The sequence below is a fragment of the Dipodomys ordii genome, unplaced genomic scaffold (assembly GCF_000151885.1).
Source record: "Dipodomys ordii isolate 6190 unplaced genomic scaffold, Dord_2.0 Scaffold33, whole genome shotgun sequence".
NCBI classification, from domain to species: domain Eukaryota; kingdom Metazoa; phylum Chordata; class Mammalia; order Rodentia; family Heteromyidae; genus Dipodomys; species Dipodomys ordii.
This window is the reverse complement of record NW_012267249.1, coordinates 8,740,146-8,760,712: the sequence shown is the minus strand read 5'-3', so window position 1 is coordinate 8,760,712 and position 20,567 is coordinate 8,740,146.

Sequence of the window (20,567 nt, the reverse complement as noted above, 5' to 3'; positions counted from 1 at the left end):
TGATAAGGAGTTGCTATGCAGAATATATAAAGATCCACAAAAATTAAATGCCAAAGAATGAATGATTCAGACAATAAATGATCAAGTAAATTAAATCAACAGCTTTCAAAGAAGAAAAAAGTGAATGTCCAAGAGACACAAGAAATAAAATGTTTGCAGTCATTGGGGAAATGCAAATAAGAACTACATGTAGGTTCCATCTCAACTCTACCTCCATAAAATGACAATTATAAAGAAAAATATAACAATAAATGCTAGTGAAGATGTAGGGAAACTGAAACCCTTAGGCACTATTTATAGAAATGTTAATTAATAGTTAATGAGTAATGGCAGTTCCTCAAAAGAAACTACTACATAACAGAACTACCACATAATCTGCTGTATACCACTCCTGAATATATACATAAGGAATCAAAAGTCAGCACACAATAGAGACACCCACATAGTCATGTTTATTGTGGTACGATTCACAATAGTGAAGTAATGGAATCATCCTATGTGCCCACTAACAGACAAATGTATAAAGAAAACATGGGTACACACTATCTTGTATTATTCAGCCATAAAGATGAACAAAAAGATGTCATCTGTAGAAAAATACTTGGAACTGAAGGTCATGTTAAGTGAAACAAGTCAGATTCAGAAAAACAAAAATCACACATTTGTCCCTTATGCAGAATCTAAATTTTAAAAACAAAAGAAAACAAAAAAAAAACATGAAAGCTAAGGAGAGCTGGGAGAAGTGGGACTAAGGGAAGGGGTAGAAATTGTATGGAAGTGTCTAAATGAAACCCATTATTGTGTACAATTAGTGCATTCAAAAAAGATTCCAACTCCTAGATTCACCCTCCCTCCCCAGGGAAGCTCAAACCACTTACCCAATGAACAGTCACATGCCCTTTCTCAGTCTGGATCCACCAGGATCCCCCACAGCTGGACTTGACCAATAGGGGGAGTCTCTGATCCCTTTAAGGGATGAAATTAAGAATATCCTTTTCATGCTATGCCCTTCCTTTCTTCCTCCCAGCACACACATGCACAGACATAAACAGAGTCGCATAAATACACATGCGCAGATATATGTGAACACACGCACACATTTCCCTGCCACCCAGTTTCAGACAGCCTAAAAAACTCCTGGAGCCCATGATCTCCTGCCACCTCACCCTTGAATCCTTAGCTAAATGTCAGGCACCCAGTACCTGCTGGACAAATGTTTCCTGACTGGAACAGAGCCCCAGGGGAGCCAGGCCAGTAGCTGGGTAGAGCAGCAAGGAGTCCTGCCTGGGTTTCCTGTGGATTAAATCCTGATTATGAAATTCTTACCGGGAAATTTTGCATTATGAAAACATTCCTGAGACCTCCTCCTTTTCTCTCCCACAAGGGCTCAGTGATGTGGCCCCTCTGCTTGGCTACAGCCTTGAAGGGGGAATAGTAACAAATTCAGAACGTTTCTGGCTCTTTCTCGGGCTTTCCTATGTGACCCCAAGAAGCCTCAGATCCTAGGAAATCCCATCATCATACAGTATCTGCCTCCCAGAAAGTGCTCCCACCCAAAGGGTTTCCTGAGCACCACGGGAATTAGACGTGCTCAACTCTAGAGCCTGTACTCTAGAAACTAGTGTGCTACCACAGTCTCCAGAACCAGCAGCAAGGAGGGGATTCTGACAGCAGAATTCCAGCCCAGCCAGCAGAAATGTAGACAGGAAACTATGTCATTTCTAGAGGAGGTAATGGTGGTATCAGAAATACCTCAGAGGATAGATGCTTATGCATGGGAGCTCTCATTCACTACTTCATTCACTCATTCATTCATCTACTCCTAAAAAAAAACAGCCAAAGCAATAATTCTAGAATCAGGAAGAACTGAATTCCTATCTGATTCTGCCACTGGGAAGTTAATTTATCTTGAACAACTTACCTGAATCCTTCACTCTCCCTGGACAGTAAACTTGACAAACCTTATTTCTGAGGAGAACATTAAATGAGGTGGTGCATCTAAAGTAGTTTTTTTTTAACCTTCCCGAACATTTTACAAGCTAGATGTTGTCATCTCCATTTTGTAGCTGATGATTTTAAGACCCGGAGAAAGGAGGGAAGTTTTCCAAGTTCATACAGCTTACCCTCAGCAAACATGGGACCCAGAATACAATGCTGACACATTTCCCTCCGCGATTTCTCAGCATGTGCGGAGTCTCCTGCACCCTTGCCATGGCCAGCACAATCCAACCTCAGAGCTGGTTGCTTCCTAGCCCAGAGTCTTTAGTAGCACTAAACCTGACTCTTACCAACTCTTGTTCCATCCAGCCAATGACATGTGCATCAGCAAAGCTGTCTTGCTCCTTGTCTGGAATGGGCAGAGGGAGCTTCCTCTTGCTTTGGGAAGTGACCTGCATAGCTGTCCACTGCTCCAAAGTCTACACAGCTTCCGTTCTAGGTACCAGAAGGGCCATGACACTCAAAGTAAGTGCCTGGCCTTTCACTCTGACTCTGGTAACTCAGCCCAGTGGGAGCCTGTTAGACCCTGATCAAGTGGGCTTGGCCCAACCCCTTCTCCTCATGCCTCTTAGCAATGACTGTGGCCTCCTTGGTTTCATAGCTCTTCTCTCCTCCTTTCCAGAAGACGTTCCCCACCCCCCCCACACACACAAGCACTAAGCACTAAGTACTTGTCTGAGAAGAGCCATCTCTACATCATGAGCACAGGTAGCTTTTTATGACTCTAACAGATGGTCAGAACATAGGAATCAGCTTAGGTAGTTGCTTAATAGTTGTTTACAATTATCCTCTTGCAAAGAGGTCTTGGTTCAGAAAAGGCAGAATCAAGGAGCAAGATGCCAGGATGTGAATTGTGGGAACTCCTGCTCTAGGACCTAAGGTTTTGCTTCTTTCACACCCATGACTCAAGGCCTTTGGGCAGCACACCAGCCATGAAAACTCAGCCAGGACTTCCGAGGTGAAGCTGACACAGCCCAGGTTACTGGATTCTGTCCCAGGCATAGCACCTTTCCACTGAGCGGCAGCAACTCTGTCCCTGAGCCCACCTTTCTTGTGCTTATCTCTAGAGTTAGCCTCAAGATGAAGTGACAGATTATTCATCCACTGCAATGTCTAGAGCACAGGAAATCAGAATCTCTGTTGTCTTAGCTTGCATCCTTCAGTTCAGCATTTATGGTAAAGAACTAAAGCACTGATAATCAGTTTATCTCTCCTCTCTGTCTCTCTTTCTCTGTCTCCCCCCTCTGTTTCTCTCTGTCTCTTTCTTTCTCCCCTCTCCCTCTCTCTCTCCCTCTTTCTCCATATATTTAGCTCTCTCTCTGCTTCCTCTTTTTTCTTCTCTTCTCCTATCTCCTCCTTCCCCATAAATAGGAGCCCCTGAGAACAGGGGTCATGACTGATCTCTTATTATTTTAGGGCCTACTTCAACACACAGTAATGGGTCTCTTTCAGTTATAGATCTAAAGAAATAAAGAGGACAACTTTTCATTGCGTCCTTCTGTCCTTCTGCCCCTGGAGTCTCAGTCAGTTCACTCAGGCTAGCCCCAATTTTCCACACTGGTTGTGTTTTTCTAACTGTTTTGTGGTGGTTTTGTTTGGTCATTTGGTTGGTTAATTGGTTTTGTCTTTAACTTTAGGACCAAGGTATCTTGCTCAAGATTGCACAGGTATAGGAAGTTAGTCAGGACTTGAACTCAGCTCTATGGCCCCAAAGCCTGTGCCCTTCTTGTTACACCAATAGCTTCTCCTCCCTAACTGAGAACTAGCCTCTCTCCTGACCCACTGCAGCAACTTTTCCTTGGCCCAGGACTCCTAGAGGTCAAGGTGGAAGGCACAGAAGACAAGTGCATCTTGAGGCCCACAACAGGCCTTCATGCCCATCTGATATGTACTTATCCAAACGTCTCCAGGCAGAAGCCATAAAACCACAGCCTTCTTTAATGTTTCTCCTACCCCTGTTCAAGTAACACTACTACTCTTGGCTAGGAATATGATTTCTAATAACTCATGTGGACAGCTGTGTAACTAAGAGGAGAGATAGATGGGCCCCGGAATGCCCCTCTGCTGTAGATCACACCCCTCCATTCCCCTGCCCTCCCCCAAGCTGCCTGTACAGAAAGAGGTCAGTGATTAATTATGCTAAGATAAACAGAGTTAATTTTCTTCCTGGATAAAACTAATTACAAGTGTGTTTGTTTTGGTAGGACACGGAATTACTGTCCCTGGTGACAAATCTTCCTAATTGAAAAGTCTGTTTATTTTAAAAGGGTGGAAGCTGGAGGGGGGTGCTCACTAAACAACAGTTGGTTAGTGTTTTCTACATTTTTCATTTGAAGAGGGGTAGTGATTAGGCGTCGGCTCAAAGAACATGCAAAAATCTCTTCCTTTGGATCCTCCTTCCTCAGGCCTGCTGCAGCGTCTGGACCACAGCTTGAAGGAGATGCACTGGGTGATTTGGAGGCCATTTCCTGGAAAAACTTCATGCCCAATGATGAGCCCTTAGTGACAGGTGAAGTCAGGGTAGGGCACTCTTTGGCCACCCGATGGAGAGGTGGGCAAGAAGTGCTTTGCATCCACCACCCACCAGTATCATAAACTTTGGGAGAAACCATGACCAAACTCAAACCTATTCTTCCAGAACTGTGGGAGATCAGCTTCGTTATGAGGCACTGGGTAAAGGAGAGAAGCAAAGAGCCTGTCCCCAAAGACACCATGGCCACAGGGGCAAGACAGGTCATAAGTGCTACATGTAAGGTGCTACCAGAGCAAAGGGAACACACCACAGAGAAGGGATGGGTGGATGGAAAAGAAGAGGAGCCAGCACGAGCAAAAGTGTGCAGATATATGGTGTATTTAGAGAACTGTCCTGAATCCAGTGTGATTGATCTCAACTGGCAGAGGAAATTGAGATAGTTGGAAAAATAACTGGTATTTGGATCATGGAAAGGCAGTGTTAGTTTACTAGAGCTTCTCATAAAAGATTGCCACAACGAACCATAATATATTGCTATAGAAACTTACTGTCTGGGATTTTAAAGACTGACATCCAAAATCAGTCCTGGCAAGAGCATGTGCTAGAGATGGACCCTTCCTCACCCCTTCCAGTTTCTCTGAAAGCCCCCAGCATTCCTCCCTTGTGACGAGCCATCTTGGTTCTCTGCTTGTTCTGCACATGGCCATCTTCTATCTATGCCTCATTTGCATACTACATTTGATGTGATACCAGTCTTACCAAATCAAAGGCCCATCCTACTCTACTTATGACTTCAATCTGAACTAGTTAAATTTCAAATATTCCAATCCCAAATAAGATCACATTCTGAGGTAACAGGTGTTAAAAACTTCTACATAATTTGGGGGGAGGGACATGATTCAATCCACTTTTCCTCTGTAAACATGGGGTTGACATTGAAGGGTTATAGATGTGGTGTGGCAGTGCTTATGCTCTTTTGCTTTGTTTTAAGAGGAGGTCTTAGGGTCTAATGTGGAAGACTCTGATAGGCATGGCTCTGAGTAGAAATAATTAGGTTAAAGAATGGTATGGTAATCCCGATTTGTACTTGTCAGACCTTGAGTCCAACAGTAGTAAGGAGGGAAAAGAATCCGCAATAAGGATATTTATAATTCTAAGATACTATGATTCAAAAAGTCATGGTGGGGGGCTGGGAAGTTGGCTCAGTGGTAGAGCGCTTGCCTTGCATGCCTGAAGCCCTGGGTTCGATTCCTCAGCACCATATAAGCAAAAAGAAAAAAGCTGGAAGTGGCGCTGTGGCTCAAGTGGTAGAGCGCTAGCCTTGAGCTGAAGAGCTGAGGGACAGCGCCCAGGCCCAGAGTTCAGGCCCTATGACCGGACCCCAAAAAAAAAAAAGTCATGGTGGTAACAGAGATATTAGAATAGTAAGGGAGAGGGAGGAGTCAGGAAAGACATCCAGGTTTCTGACTGAACAACTGAGCTGGAAGAGGAGAAGCAGACTGGAGAGAAACAAGTTCAGCTTGGGACCAGGAACATGGAGCTTTCTGACAGATGTTCAGGAGGCAGGTGGATGTGCAGGCCTAAAACTCACATTCCTCAGGACATCTATATTAAGCAAACCATGAAGAAAAGGATAGTGATGGAAAGAGGAAAATTACTGCATATCATGAGAGAAGAAGAACTAAAAGAGAAACCTGAGGAATCTGTCCACATGAGTGTCCCAAACAGAAGGGAGATGGAGGGATTAGACTGAGAATAGACCATCGCAGAAAACCAGAAGCAGCAGCCAAGGTGTGATTTCTTAAGTCTTCTCAACACCAGCTCAAAACAATTTCCTGACATTATAGTGAAAACAGCACTTTGACCTTCACTGTGCCTTGACTTGGGTGCTGGTCATCCACCATGTGGTGAGTGAGGTATGTGTAGGTATACACACATACACACATGGCTGACTCATGCATGTCTGTGTGCATGCATGCATGCATGTGTGTGCATACAAGCGTTCTCTCTCATCCTGCCCAAACTGCCAACTCCTCAAGGATACTGCAAAATCATGTTATCGCCTGCTTCTCTTGAGTTCCTTGCAGATTTCTGAATATGATTTATAAAACAGTTGCTCATTGCCGTATTTGAGTAAATGTAAATAAGTAAACCACATCAAACATTTATTTAGTATCAAATATAGAAAATATAGATAAGGTTCTCTAACATAAGCCTAACATGGGGCTATCACCTGGTAATTGAAGGAAAGGAGGAAAAGAGACCACCACTAACTAATAGTCAAGAACATCTAGAGCAATCGAAGTGGGAGCATCCACTCCACGGGAGAAGCTGACCGCTGTGTGGATGTGCGGTGGAGAAAAGAGCCAGGGCTAGAAGTCTGGCTAGAAGTCTCCCCTGACAGTGCCTCCCTGGGGACTGAGATTTATGGGCCCAGTTTCACTTGTATAAAGCTAAGAGTTTCAACTATAAGTTTTTCTGAGATCCTGGGCCTCTGCAAAATCAGTCTAGCTTATAAAATACATAAAAGCAAAAGAGCACATGGAAAAGATAAGCTTCCATTTTATCCACCAAAAAAATGCTCTGTATTTTTACCTGTATTCATTACCCTTATCTCACTGATGAAGATTCTGTGCTTAGCCAAACTTTAGTAAAGCATCTGAACCTTCCCCTAGGGCCATGCATGCATTTGCTTGTAAACCTCAATTATGCTGACAAGGCAGCTTAACAAGAATCCTCTACCCTCAATACCTGGTCATCATCAATATCTGATCAAAATTCTCTATCTCTACCCTAGTTGGCATACAATTATCCTGGCTTGCCTTCCTAAGAATCCTGTTACTTTAGTTCAGGCAGAATTTCTTAGCATTTTTTTCCATGTACCAATCTCCTGCTCCTTTGTTATAAACCCCCAGCTGGACATGGTGCATGCAGAGGGGAGCCCAATTTGGTGCAAGGGTCTCTCTTCTCTATTGTTATAACCCTGATGCACCACTTTGACTTGTGTCCAGCCAGTTTTCTTTGAGAATCCAACATCAGACTGACCTAGACTGTCTACACACTGATACTATCCAGCAACAGGACCAAAGGTGTGCATAGAAACACGGAGAAACTGAGGCTTAAAGACATTTTGGGTTGTCTGAGAATGGAAAGAAGATGGGAACAAAGGCCACAGGGCTGCACAAGAGTCAGGAGGAGGGGAGAGCATCTTGGTGGTGGGGCAAAGAGAGGCCACTTTACAAAGCAGTTGAAACATGGCTTCTCTGTGTATGAATCCTGAATGTGATATGAGCAAAAAGACATTGCACACACAGTTTAGGATGATTTAGGGCCTCCGAAACACCATAAAAATCACTCTTTCTGAATTCTACAATGGTGACCTGTGCCACAGTTATATACTTGGTGCTTACGTGCTGGAACTCTACAGCAGGAATATTTCTAAACACAAGTGCCTGCAATCAGGCAGTCATAGCTAACCTGAAAAGTGTTTTTACAAATATTGTGCTTGGGCCCCTCGCCAAATCCACCCACTGCATCAGGATCTCAGGGTGGAGCGTGCATGTTTGTGTTCTAACCCCTCTCCTGGCCAGCCTACATTCAGAGTCCTTAATGGAACAGACTGAGCCGCTGCCTCACCTCCTTTCAAAAGCAGCACCTGCCCCACCTGGTGCACATAGAAGGTACTACAGGCACCCTGTCTGCTTTCTGAGTGACCAGCAGGCTGAGTGACTGAGCAGGGCTTAAATCTTCACCCAGACACTCTCTAGCAACAGGACCCAGTATTTAGAAATGCTAGACAGAAATATGGTGTCAAATGTAGGTTCTCTCTAGGAAGAACAAACAAAAAATGTTCCTCTACTTTCTATTGTGAATGAGAAAATGTTCTTCCCCACAAAGAAGTAATTCTTAGAGGTGTGATCATAGAGTACTAAGAAACAAGTTGTGAAGGTACAGAGGAGAAAAGAGATATGTTTGGGTTCTTTGGGAAGTAGATAATACTACTCATTCTTGGATGGAGCAGAACATATGCCTGACTGATCAATGACATTGTCTGTGTAAACATCCTGTTTCTCCCATTAACCCACATAAATAGTCCCTATGTATTCTGCCTATTGTATATGAAAGAAACAAATACAGAGATTGGTGGTTCATTTGATACTTCTCATCTGTATATGACTTTTTTTGTGTGCTCAGATCCAACATGTCAGCTGTACAAATCAAATAATAAAACATCCTTCTTTTTCACCCACCCTCCTAGTAGTTAATCTGCCCCTGCCTCATTAGGAGATGGACCCACAGAAAGTAGCATAGAGACATGAAAAACACCCTGAACACCAACAAAACTGTCAGGGAAAACATCAAAAGCAAAGAACTTGAAGAGACCGGAGAGACTCCCCGTAGTTAGACAAGTCAATTTCGCCTCAGTTTCCCTCATCAATAAAAATGAGAGAAATAGATGAGAAACTTTCTCATGTGCTCCAAAGAGAGAAGAGGATAACTTTTATGCAGCACTTCTGTCTCCATATTCAGCAAGAAAAGTTAGTAGCTTGTAACCAGTTTATCAAGAGGCTTTAATTCATGGGGGTATAAGAATAAATAGATCGATTTGCTCTCTCCAGACTCTGCAAGTGAATCATTAACTGTCTAATCTTGCATTCTTGTCTCCTGATGATAAATCCAGGCAGATCCCATTGCTTTCCTGTCAATATCAGTTACCAAAAGTCCAGTCTAGCCCAGTTCACAGCTCCACTCTCAGATCTAATTTCACCCACAATTGCTCTCCTCCTTTCAGAGTTTGCCAGACTGTAACTCAAGTTAGGAAAGAGGCATGGGTTTATCTTTTACTCTTCCTTCTTTTATGAATTCAATTCCTTTCATGTTGGGATATAGAAGGAAGTAAGAGGGTAGCTGAGATCACATTGAATAAGAGGGTATTTGTCATTTGAGGGAAACAGATCTTTGCTTTCATACTGCCTTCATCTTTGGCTTTCTGTTGCTAGTGGCATCTGCTAAAATGTGGCTCTCCTATTAGATCATGTGACTTATGCAATTATCTGGTTTTGGTGGCAGATTTTTTTGTGTGTGTGCTGGGCTTAGGGGCTGTGCCTCAGCTTTTCAGCTCAAGGCTAGCACTCTACCAACTTGAGCCACAGCGCCACTTCCAGCTTTTTTCTGCTTATGCGGTGCTGAGGAATCGAACCCAGGGCTTCATGCATGCAAGGCAAGTGCTCTACCACTGAGCCACCTTCCCAGCCCTGGTGGCAGATTTTTATCTTTATGTCAGCTCTATGCATCTCTGGGGAGTAGACAGGAAAGAACAGACATCTCTCCCCTTTGTCCTATCAACAATGTGTCCCCCCAATTCTCTCTCTGGCTGGATGTCACCTCTTACCATATAAAGTCATCAGCACTAAACTTTCTCCTCTTACCTTCTACTTTTGTCCTTATAATAGATCCTGACAAACATAAAGATTTTCTATATTCCCAAAGGCTGAAGAGAAATTGGAAAGGAAAGCACAGTGCACGGCATTTTCCGCCCCCCTAGAAAACACTAGAGTGCTTTCTCTTCTTGCAGCATGGGTCATGCCACCAAGCTGCCAGACAGCAGAAATGGTCAAAAGTGACAGTGAGAGGGGATGCCAAGAGATTTACACTTTTATACCAAATGTATAAGGACTACATTAACTCTCCTGCCAAGAGCAAACAAACAACAGCACTCTTAAGACACTGAGTACCAGAACACAAAGGATAATAATCCTTAGACTCGAGCATCAAGCCAAGTAGGCCTTAGGATTACCCAAATTTCTGCTTTAGAGATTCTAGGCTATAGGGAAAGTAAAAGAAATCTGAGTGGAGCCAGAAGGCTCTGAATTGAGGAGAGGAAGTAGAGGTTGTATTCAGAATCTATAAACTCAGAATACCTGAACAAACATACATATATGTATGTATGTATATACATCCACATATACATATCATACATACATATATGCATATATGGACAGATGGAGAATAAGTAAGAAGATGTTCTTCAGCTTAGTAATTGTAAAATTGTGATGGATAAACACCTCACACCTATCAAAAAGGCTATAATTAAAAAGACCAATCATGCCAAGGGCTGGTGAGGATGTGGAGTAACTACTTCTGACACATTGCTGAGGAAGGATGTAAAATGGTAGACCACTTCAGAAAATAGTTTTGTAATTTCTTAAAATGTGCAGCTGTGAGATGACTTCTTTTCCACTGAGGATAAACGGGTATGTATTTCCAGACAAAGGCTTAAGCATAAATGACCATAGACATCTTTATTTATAACCCCAAACTGGAAACAGCCCAAAAGTCTACCAACAGATGAATGGGTTCATGAATTAATTATTGTATGTGTATATTGTGGAATGCTACTCAGCAAGAAAGAAGGGAAGGATTATGAAAGCATGGATGTTCATGCTGAAAGAAGTTACAAAAAGGAGCACTCTATGATTCTACTTATAGAAAAGTCTAGAAAATTAAAGCTAATCTATAACAACAAGCCAAGTGTTGCCCATGAAGAGTAGAGAAGGGATGAGTTGGAGAGGAAATCACAAAGGGGAAAATTCTTTTTAAAAAAAACTGGAGATGATGAATCTGTACACTGCCTTCACTTTGTGAATGGCTTCATGACTATATGCAAAGGTCAAAACTTATAGAACTGTATACATCGTAATTGTAAATCAGTTTCCCTCAATGAAGTTGTTTTCTGTAAGTAGCAGAAAATACCAGTCTCTGGTTCACAGGTGTCCAAATTCCAATTAACAGAAGCCAAGTTTTTTCTAGAACTTCCCCTTCAAGTTCTGCTATGCTTCAGTAGCAGGCCCAGCATATCAGCAAGCACTGAACCAAGGACTAAACCTCTCCTGGTCCTCTCTTGCTCTAGGTGGTCCTAGTCTGTAGAAGTCTGTCTTAGAAACTCCTTGCATTCCATCAGCAAGCAGGAAGGGTTATTCTCTCTAGGAACATTGCATTGCCCACTAGAACTACAACACATTTCTTTTACTCTTCCAACCTGTCTGCTTACAGAAACAAGGAGCTTGGTTGCTGGAAAGCTGCAGGGGTGACTGGATGTGACTGGGCTGTTCACTTACCTCTGAAGGAGGTAAATGCTAGCAGTTGCAGCCAGGATTAATTTCCAGCTCAGAGAGACAGGAGAAAGGGAGTTTTCTGATATACTCAGGCCCTAGGCAAGAGGAAAAGGTCTCATAAGTAGGGAGAGAATAGGAGAAGCCGTGGGCCCAGAAAGCTTCAAGTTGCATATTGAGCTAAGTTAACAAATCTGTAATGACTTTTCTCATGGGGGAATTCAGAGTTGGGTCAGCCAGATCTCGAAGTCAGCAGAGTTTTGTGTTAGGCTCTTCCCCCACATTCTTCCTTCTTTCTTTTGTTCCTCCTTCCAACATTCAGAATTGCTGACCTGAATTATACAGGTGATTCTTTTTTTTTTAAGGTTTCAGTGCTAAGATGTTTTTATTTTTTATTGTTATTATAAAGGTGATGTACAGAGGGGTTACAGTTCCATAAACAAGTAATGAGTACATTTCTTTTTCGATGGTGTCACCCCTTCCCTTGCTCTCTCTGAGTTTTTCCCTCCTGTTCCCCTCCCCCCACATGTCATATAGGTCATTTTCAATATAGTGTGTGTAGTGAGTACCACTGCTGCATCAGGCAATTCTTTCATCTAATTTTTTCTCACTGTGGACATACTTTTTTTAAACATACTCCTGTTTAACCCTAGGGGCTGGGGGTTTAGCCCAGCGGAAGGGCACCCGCCCGGCACGCACAAGGCCCTGGGTTCGGTCCTCAGCCCTGGAAAAAAAAAAACTAAGCAAAACTACTGTTTAACCCTAACTAATAACAAGTTAAATATTCAACTCATGTGCAGTGCATGCCATTCAAGCAAATTTTAATGATACCTCCTACGTGCTGAGTTCAATTCTGGAGGTTCTGAAAGAGATCCAGGGGACAATCCTTGTAAGCACTCCACAACAAATTCTAGAAGGTTCTTGCTCTTTATTTTTCTGGAACCTATTCTTTACTACCTATCCCCGGTTCTCATCGGGCAGGAAATTCTTTGCCTTTTCTTAGAGACTCCTGAGTAAACCTTTCAAGGATGTTGGAGAGCCTGGCTCCTAGCCAGGGTGGTGTTAATGTGAATCTTTACAAGCAGATCAGCCAGTGAGCATTCTTCTGGGCAGCCATCATTGCCCAAATGGGCTACATCAATCACAGTTCAGACTTCCTTCTAAGGAAGTGAGAACAAGGGCCTACTTATTTATGACAACCTCCTGAGGACTTCTCTCTGCCAATTGAGTGCCCCAGGAGGGAAGAGGGTCATTAAACTAGCCACCGCCACTGTGCCCTTCCTTTGAAAACAAGACTCCATTCTTTAAGTAGATGTTGGTGCCAAGAGAGGGGGTAACTTGTCAGTGCATAGGGGAATAGAGCAGCAGATAAGCTTATATCTGCTTGTAGAGCTAGATGCCTTGCCTGCTGTTTAACAAGGGTTCTGTGATCCAAAGAGGAAATGGGCCCAAGGTTGCACAAAGCTATTGAGAGGCAGGACCAAGACTTGATGCTAAGTGCCCCACCTCTCAATGAAAGGTTCTTTTCTGGTGCCATTTTCATTTCCAAGGGGAATGTTGGGTAGCAGAGAGTTCGCGGAATTCAACTCATACTAAAGCCCATGTGTTCAAAATTCTTGGAAATATCTTCCTTTTGTTCTCTTGGTTCATGATCAGGATGGAATTTCCATTTCTCAAATGGGATGCCTCAGAGTCTTATTCTGGTCAGAATGAGAAAGAGATTGCTGATCCGTATGCAGGTAAAAAATAGAACAAAAGAAACCTTTACACAACAACTCCTATGACACCAACTGTAAGAACTCTGTTATTGAACAACAAACAGTAAAGCAAATGGTCTTATTTTGGTATTTGAGTCCATGACTGATTAAATATGAATAATAAAAGAAACTACAACTTGTTCAACCACTTTGGAAAGCATTATGGAGGTTCCTCAAAAGATTCCACATAGAGCTCCCCTATGACCCAGCAATCCCATTTTTGGACATTTACCCAAATGATCACAAACAAGCCTATCCTAAAGCTACCAGCACAGCCATGTTTATCACAGCATTATTTACCATAGCTAAGATATGGAACCAACCCAGATACCCCTCAGTAGATGAATGGATCAAGAAAATGTGATATATATATATATATATATATATATATAGAGAGAGAGAGAGAGAGAGAGAGAGAGAGAGAGAGAGAATGTAATGGAATTCTATGCTTCTATCAGAAAGAATGACACTGACCCATTTTTCAGGAAATGGAAAGACTTGGAAAAAATATATTAAGTGAAGTAAGCCAGGTCCAAAGAAACATAGGTCCCATGGTTTCCCTTATTTGCAATAACTAGTATATGTCTGAGACAAGCAGAAAAGGTCAAAAGCTATGTACACATGACCATATAAGATGTTAAGTGAAATGAACTCCAAGATAGGGGCACAAGTGGTTTTTTTCTTTCTTGCTATGGTTTTTGATGTACTTATAATGTACTATGTGATTTTTTTGTTTCTTTTGTATGATCTTCCCCCCACCCCCAGTATAACCCCTGTTTTCACTGTATTTGGTTCCAGTGCCCTGCATCTTATATATACATTTTTCTAATTTGGGGAGGGGGAAGGGAAATGCTGAAATAAGGATACAATGAGATGTACAAGACACTATGTTGAAAATGAACTTTACAACTTGGGGTAAGGATGGAGGATTTGGGGAGGTGGGGAGGGAAGAGATGGTAAGGGAAAAACAAAGGAGGAAGTAACAATACTCAATAGGAAATATATTCATTACCTTACTCATGTAACTGTAACCCCTCTGTACAGTATTTTTACAATAAAAACATATATAAAAAAGAAACAATAAATAGAGACCAAGATAGTAGCTTTATAGGTTAGAGTCAGAGGTACACGAGTCTTATAGCAGAGACTAGTTAAATGTTCAGCATACCTGCTTTCTCTGATCATCAGTCCCACCATAGGTCAACCTAGGTCCTTTAGTTCTAGCATGGTATGTAGACAGAAGTGCTGTACATCTTCTCTAAAGATACATAAAATCGCCGGGCGCTGGTGGCTTATGCCAGTAATCCTAGCTACCAGGAGGCTAAGATCTGAGGATTGCAGTTCAGAGGCAGCCCATGCAGGAAACTCTGTGAGACTCCTATCTCCAATTAACCACCAGAAAAACCAGAAGTGGTGCTGTGGCTGAAGAGCTGAGGGACAGCACCCAGACTCAGAGTTCAAGCCCAACTACAACAACAACAAACATACATAAAATCTTCCCACAGGCAATCCTCTACCCTTCTTTTTACTTTGTCTGTTGATTGAATGGCCCCAGAAGACCCTAGAACAGGACTTTATAACCTTAGTACTATTGATATTTGGGGAACAGATAATTCTACTAGATGCCAATGGTATCCTCATTCCTAATACTAATGATAGGAAAAAAAATCTCCAAACGTTTCAAATGGCCCTTGGGGAGCAACACCATCTCTGATTAAGAACCACTGCTGAAGAAGATGCCAGAGCCATAAAATGGGAGGAAATTGGGTCCCAAATGACTGTGTGGAATAGAGTCATCTTCTCACATGTACTAGTTAAGCTTTACTAAATCTGGGAAGCTTATTTAAAAGTGAGTCTATACTGACCAACACTGTGTAGCTTAGTCATCTCTGTTAGTAGACACACCCAACAAAGAAGAAACAGCTCTAGACCACTTTTGCCTATGAGGATAACAGCCAGGAGCAACAGTTGAAAAGGTGTCCTGTGGGCAGGCAGTTATTAAGGTGAAGAAAGTAGCAGAAGTTAGTTCTGTGGTCCCAGAAATTCTACCTAAACTTGCCATTCACTTCTCATCCCCCGTGGTGGAAAAAAATCTGAAATATGCTTCTTCATGGAAACCTCCTCATAACACCAGAGAACTCTGCTCAGGAAGACACAGAAACCACTGTCCTTTCGCTGTACCAGAAGACCTGGATCAGTATAAAAAAAAACTGGGCTATGTTTTGCTGAAAACATGGCCTGTGTTCTCCCTTTCTCATTAAATATCTTTTTTTTAATCATTAAAGTCGGGGCTCATTCTTTGGCTAAGGTCAAAGGTTGGTCACAAAGCTTTGTGACCTTGGTCCAGGTGCAGCCCACGGAAGACATGACTTTGTAACAGAAAAACAGAATTGGAATGAAGAAAAGTAGCTCAATCATGGATTCATCAGTGACTTGATTATGAATTTTGTACTGAGTTCTCACCATATGCATTTCCTTATTTTATTGTCCTTAGTATTTCCATACAAGTGATGCATAACTGCCTTCAGTTCAGGAGAGATACCGGGGAAGAGAAATGAATGACTGGAAGACAAGCAACATAGGTTGTTCCAAACTAGACAAATTACTTTTCTTCTCCAAACTTCAGTTTCCTGCACTTAAAGTACTTCCCTGCTTTCAATGTGTCCCACAAAGTTCATGTGCTAGAAACTTAATCTTCAATGTAGTGGTGTTAAGAAGTGGGCTCTAATGGGAGATGATTAGGTCATGAGGGCTCTGTCTTCACAAATAGATTAATGCCATTATTGTGGGAATGGCTTTGTTACAAAAGTGAATCCACCTCTCTTGCCTTCTCTCTATCATCTTCTTTTAGCCATAGGCTGGTGCATCACAAAGGTACTATGCTAGATTCTAGCACCATGCTATTTTCTGGTACCATGCTCTTGGACTTCTCAGCTTTGAGAACTACAAACCAAATGAACTTCTGCTCATTACATATTATCTAGTCTCAGTTATTCTGTTATATCAACAGAAAGCACTCTATGAGACAAGTAGGAGTACTCAATAAGATCTTTTCCACACATCTACTATGAATGGCAACCATGTACTTATACTCTTCTCTTCTCTTTCTCGCTGTCCATCTAGAGATTCAGATACAATAGTCTATAAAAGTTCAGTATTCTCCACCAAGACATCTGGAGCCCAGACTCCCCCCAAACCCTAACTCATTCCATGATGAACAAGACTGATCAAGATACATTCTTGGGTTCCTTAAGTGATGATACCTAAATTTTATAATTTTGATGGCCTACATCTTTAAGACTCTAGATTCCAGTCTAAATACTGGGTAGCCTAAAATTCTAAATGCCTTAAATGGAACCCAAAAGTCAATCGCATGAGTCCAAAACTCTAAGTACAATTTGAATTGTATTACTACATAATAGTAGCAACTCAAATGTTCGTTATCCTGGTGAGCACATTTGATCAACTGGAGGCCAACTCACTGCTGCTCTGCCCCTGCTTCTGCCCTTACTCTTTCTCACATGCCAGCTCTACTGTCTACTGCCAACCATCACTTGGCCTTCACTCAAGCTGAGCTCCTTGCTTCCTAATATTCTTACCATTCAGTATTTTAGTACTTCCTTCTTACCAAGTTTCAGATACTATCAAATCCTTCAAGATTTATAAGCTGAATGTTCTTAGACAACCCAAATCTGGGCTAATCTAACTTCTAAATATTGAAATACTATGATTCAGAAACAGAGAATGCCAGAGTATCTGCGACCACCTCTTGCAGGCTCTGACTGGGATGAAGGAAGTCAGGAAGGCCAGTTATGAATGCGGCTGCAGGTAGGAGTGATAGGTCTCGGGTATGAACATAACGGTATAGAAAGACTGCTCTGGACCTAGGTGGGAAAAGCAATCAAACCTCTTTAAAGAATGCCCAGAGTGGCCATACCCCAGCAGGCTTCCCAAACTCTGGGCAAATGGTGAGGACAAATCTAATTGCCTCCCATCAAGTGCGTTATTTATTTTACAAGTGATTATAAATAGCGAAGTAAAACTGGGAGTTTATATCCAGTTATTAAAGCCATTCATGGCTATATATGTGGGCAGCACTTCCAATTGGAGGTACAGTCCCACATCTCCCTGGTTCAGAGTTTTGAAGGTTCGGTCCTTCCCAACTTGCCTAAATGCCCCCTCTGGCTGTGATGAGTGCTGGAAAGGCAGAGTAGGTTCACAGCAGTGAAAGTGATTTAGGCATGTGTTGGGGAAACTGGGGTCTGGCCCAAATCATAAGAAGCCCAGAGGAGGCCTGGCAGAAACTTTGGGCTCAACACATCCCAGAGCCAGCAACATCCTCTGCAGCCAGAAGCAGCAAAGTTCTTAGTGTGGAAGAAATTAAAGGCAGAAAGAAAATTTTCTCTGTTTGTAGCAGAGGGTGAGTCCTAACAGAAGTGCCGAGCCCTAACAGAAGGGCCAACTAAACTCCCTGGTGTTATGGAATAGTTGTGATAGTATCTCATCACTCGATCAGTTGGCTTTACTAAGTCCTGACCATGTGTGTCAGACTACATGGGGGACAGCAAGGTCTGCCAAGTAGGAAGATTCCGCCCACTACAGGGCCTCCAGATAAAGCCAATCATTAGCCTGATTGGCAGATCTTTCACAACCTGCCTGGAGTCCCTTTCCAGCCTCACACTCTAGCCCTTTGTTTTGTGAACCTCATTAGCTCCCCAGTATCCCATATCTCACCAGCTTTTCTTCGCCTACACACAGTGTTCCATTCCAATGTCAACTTCCCCTTCAGGGAAGGCTCTTTTTCTCATGTCAGAATCCCCAGCCCCTCACACAGGAGGTCTGGAATAGAATTTTACTTAGGATAGCTGCACACAGGGAAGATAGAGAAGCATGTTTGAATAAAGTGGAAGAATCTGTTCAGATGGGTGAAAGCAACATTACATCTAAAAGCAGAGCAGGGGCAAGTCCAGCGTGAGACGTTAGAAGAGACGGCACTGGGCTCAAGTCCCAAGGAGTTGTCCAGGCTTTATATTCCCTTCACCCTTCACTCTTGGGTGACTGCAGGCAGACAACTTAACCTTGCTCTCCGCCTCTGATGCGTGATGGTGGCTGTGAGGCTCTGTTCAGATATGCAGAATGCTTAGCAAAGTGCTTGGTGTAGAGTGCACGCTAAAAAGATGCTATCTTGTAGCAGTGCTAGAGCTAGAAAGACCGGCAGCAGTTGTAGAAGCATTACTGTGCGCATTATTTGAAGGGAAAAAAAAACAAGTCTTACTAACCAAGTTGATACAGGCAATAGGAGTTGCCTTTGAGTGGAAATCAAGTTTTCCCATTCCCATGAATGTTATTTCATTCTGTGACCCTCATAAATACAGGTCAGGTGAACTGTTGAGCCCCACAGTCAAAGAAGTGTGACTTCAGGAGAGACACTCAGCCTGACTTTTACATTTGTTCACTGTTTGGGTTGTAATTCCTTAAAAGTTCCAATCCTGACTATGTCTGCCAGCCTGCCTACTTCTATCTCTAAACTAGAAAGCATAAATGTTTTCATTCCCTTAACTCTTCTGTTCCTAGGTGTTTCCTCTTTTCTTCCCTTCCCTTCCCTTCTCTTTTCTTCCTTCCATTCCCTCTCCCCTCTTCTCCCCTCCCCTCCCCTCTTTTTCCCTTCCCTGCCCTTCCCTTTCCTACTCTTCCCTTCCCTCCCCCTTCTCTCCTCTCCTTCCTTCTCCTTGCCTCTCCCTTCCCTTTCTTTTACTTCCCCTCCCCTCCTCTTCTCTCCATAAATACATGACTAACAGCATGGTGTATGTGAAGAACATCACGTAGGACATATAAAGCCTGGGTCCTGCACTGGCTGTGCATTAACGTCTGCTCTGATCCTGGACAAGCCACTTCCCTGCTGTGAACCTAAGTGATTTCCTCTCAACAGTAGAGATAGTGGCTACACTCCATTCTCTGGATCTTTCTCCATCTGAACATCTGTGCATATCTGTAGCAATGCCCTCAAATATGGAAACTCCTCTGGATGCAGAGAACTTAGTTTTGTTCATCCCTCAGTCAGGATTTATGGAACACAGATCACATGTCAGGTTACTGTATGAGTGCTGAGGATCCTGGGGTGAACAAGCCAAGCATCCTGTCTTCAAGGAGCTCCCATTAGAGAGGGCTTAAGGAAGATCAGATGACACATCCATGACTTCCCTGTCATGCACAGCTAAAGAGAGGAGGATCTATGTACTATTCAGTACATAGATCTGAGTGTCATGGTCAAAGCCAACCCAGGCAGGAAATTCCTTGAGACTCTTACCTCCAATTAGCTATCAAAAAGCCAGAAGTGAAGCTGTGACTAGTGGTAGCCTTGAACACAAAGCTCAGGGACAGCACACAAGCCCTGCATTCAAGCCCCAGTACTAGCACAAGAGACAGAGAAAGAGAGAGAGAGACAGACAGACAGACAGACAGAGACAGAGAGACAGAGAAAAGCAAAACTAAAAGCCATTTGGCAGACTGCTCAATATCAACCCTGTTGGACGTGATGGAAATGAGCCCAACACCACTTGCTGTCCTCTGCAAATGAGCATCCTCCTTGGTCTCTCCTGACTCTGAATTTGAAGGCCTGAGCATACTGAAAGCAAATCTCAGACCCCGGTCTCTTGGGAATGCCCTCCAAGGCACTCTCTTAGCCTTCTTGGGGCATCTTTTCTTCAAGCTACTGTGGCTCAATCCCTCTGCCCCACCACCATCTATCAACAAGGATAGCTGTGAGATTTGCAGATGGTTCCTGCCCTTCTGACCCACAGCCCTATAAAATAGCAAGCAGGAAAGAAAGGAGGACAAAACTAAAAAATAAACACTGAGGAAGATTAAGAATGACTAGGGAGTCTTGGGGATTTATGTCTCATGAAGTAAAATGGCCATGGAAGCCAGACAGAGAGCAGCAGCCCTGACGCCTCTGCCTGTGGATAATTTATTCCAGAAAGCAAAGGCCTCTGTTTGTGTCTCATACTGGCTGGGGTGGTTCACTGGGTCCTCCCAGACCACTGTCTGAGGGGACCCAGGCTGAATCACAAGTTCTGTTTTTTCAGACCAAACCCACATGGTTGATTACTTGGTCATTCCTTTCCACATCAAAGATCCTGTGAAAAGTTCATCTTACATTCCCAGTGGGGCTGGCAGGACATCTCCTGCTCATTGGCCCAGATGAGAAGATTGAAGCTGACAAAGGCT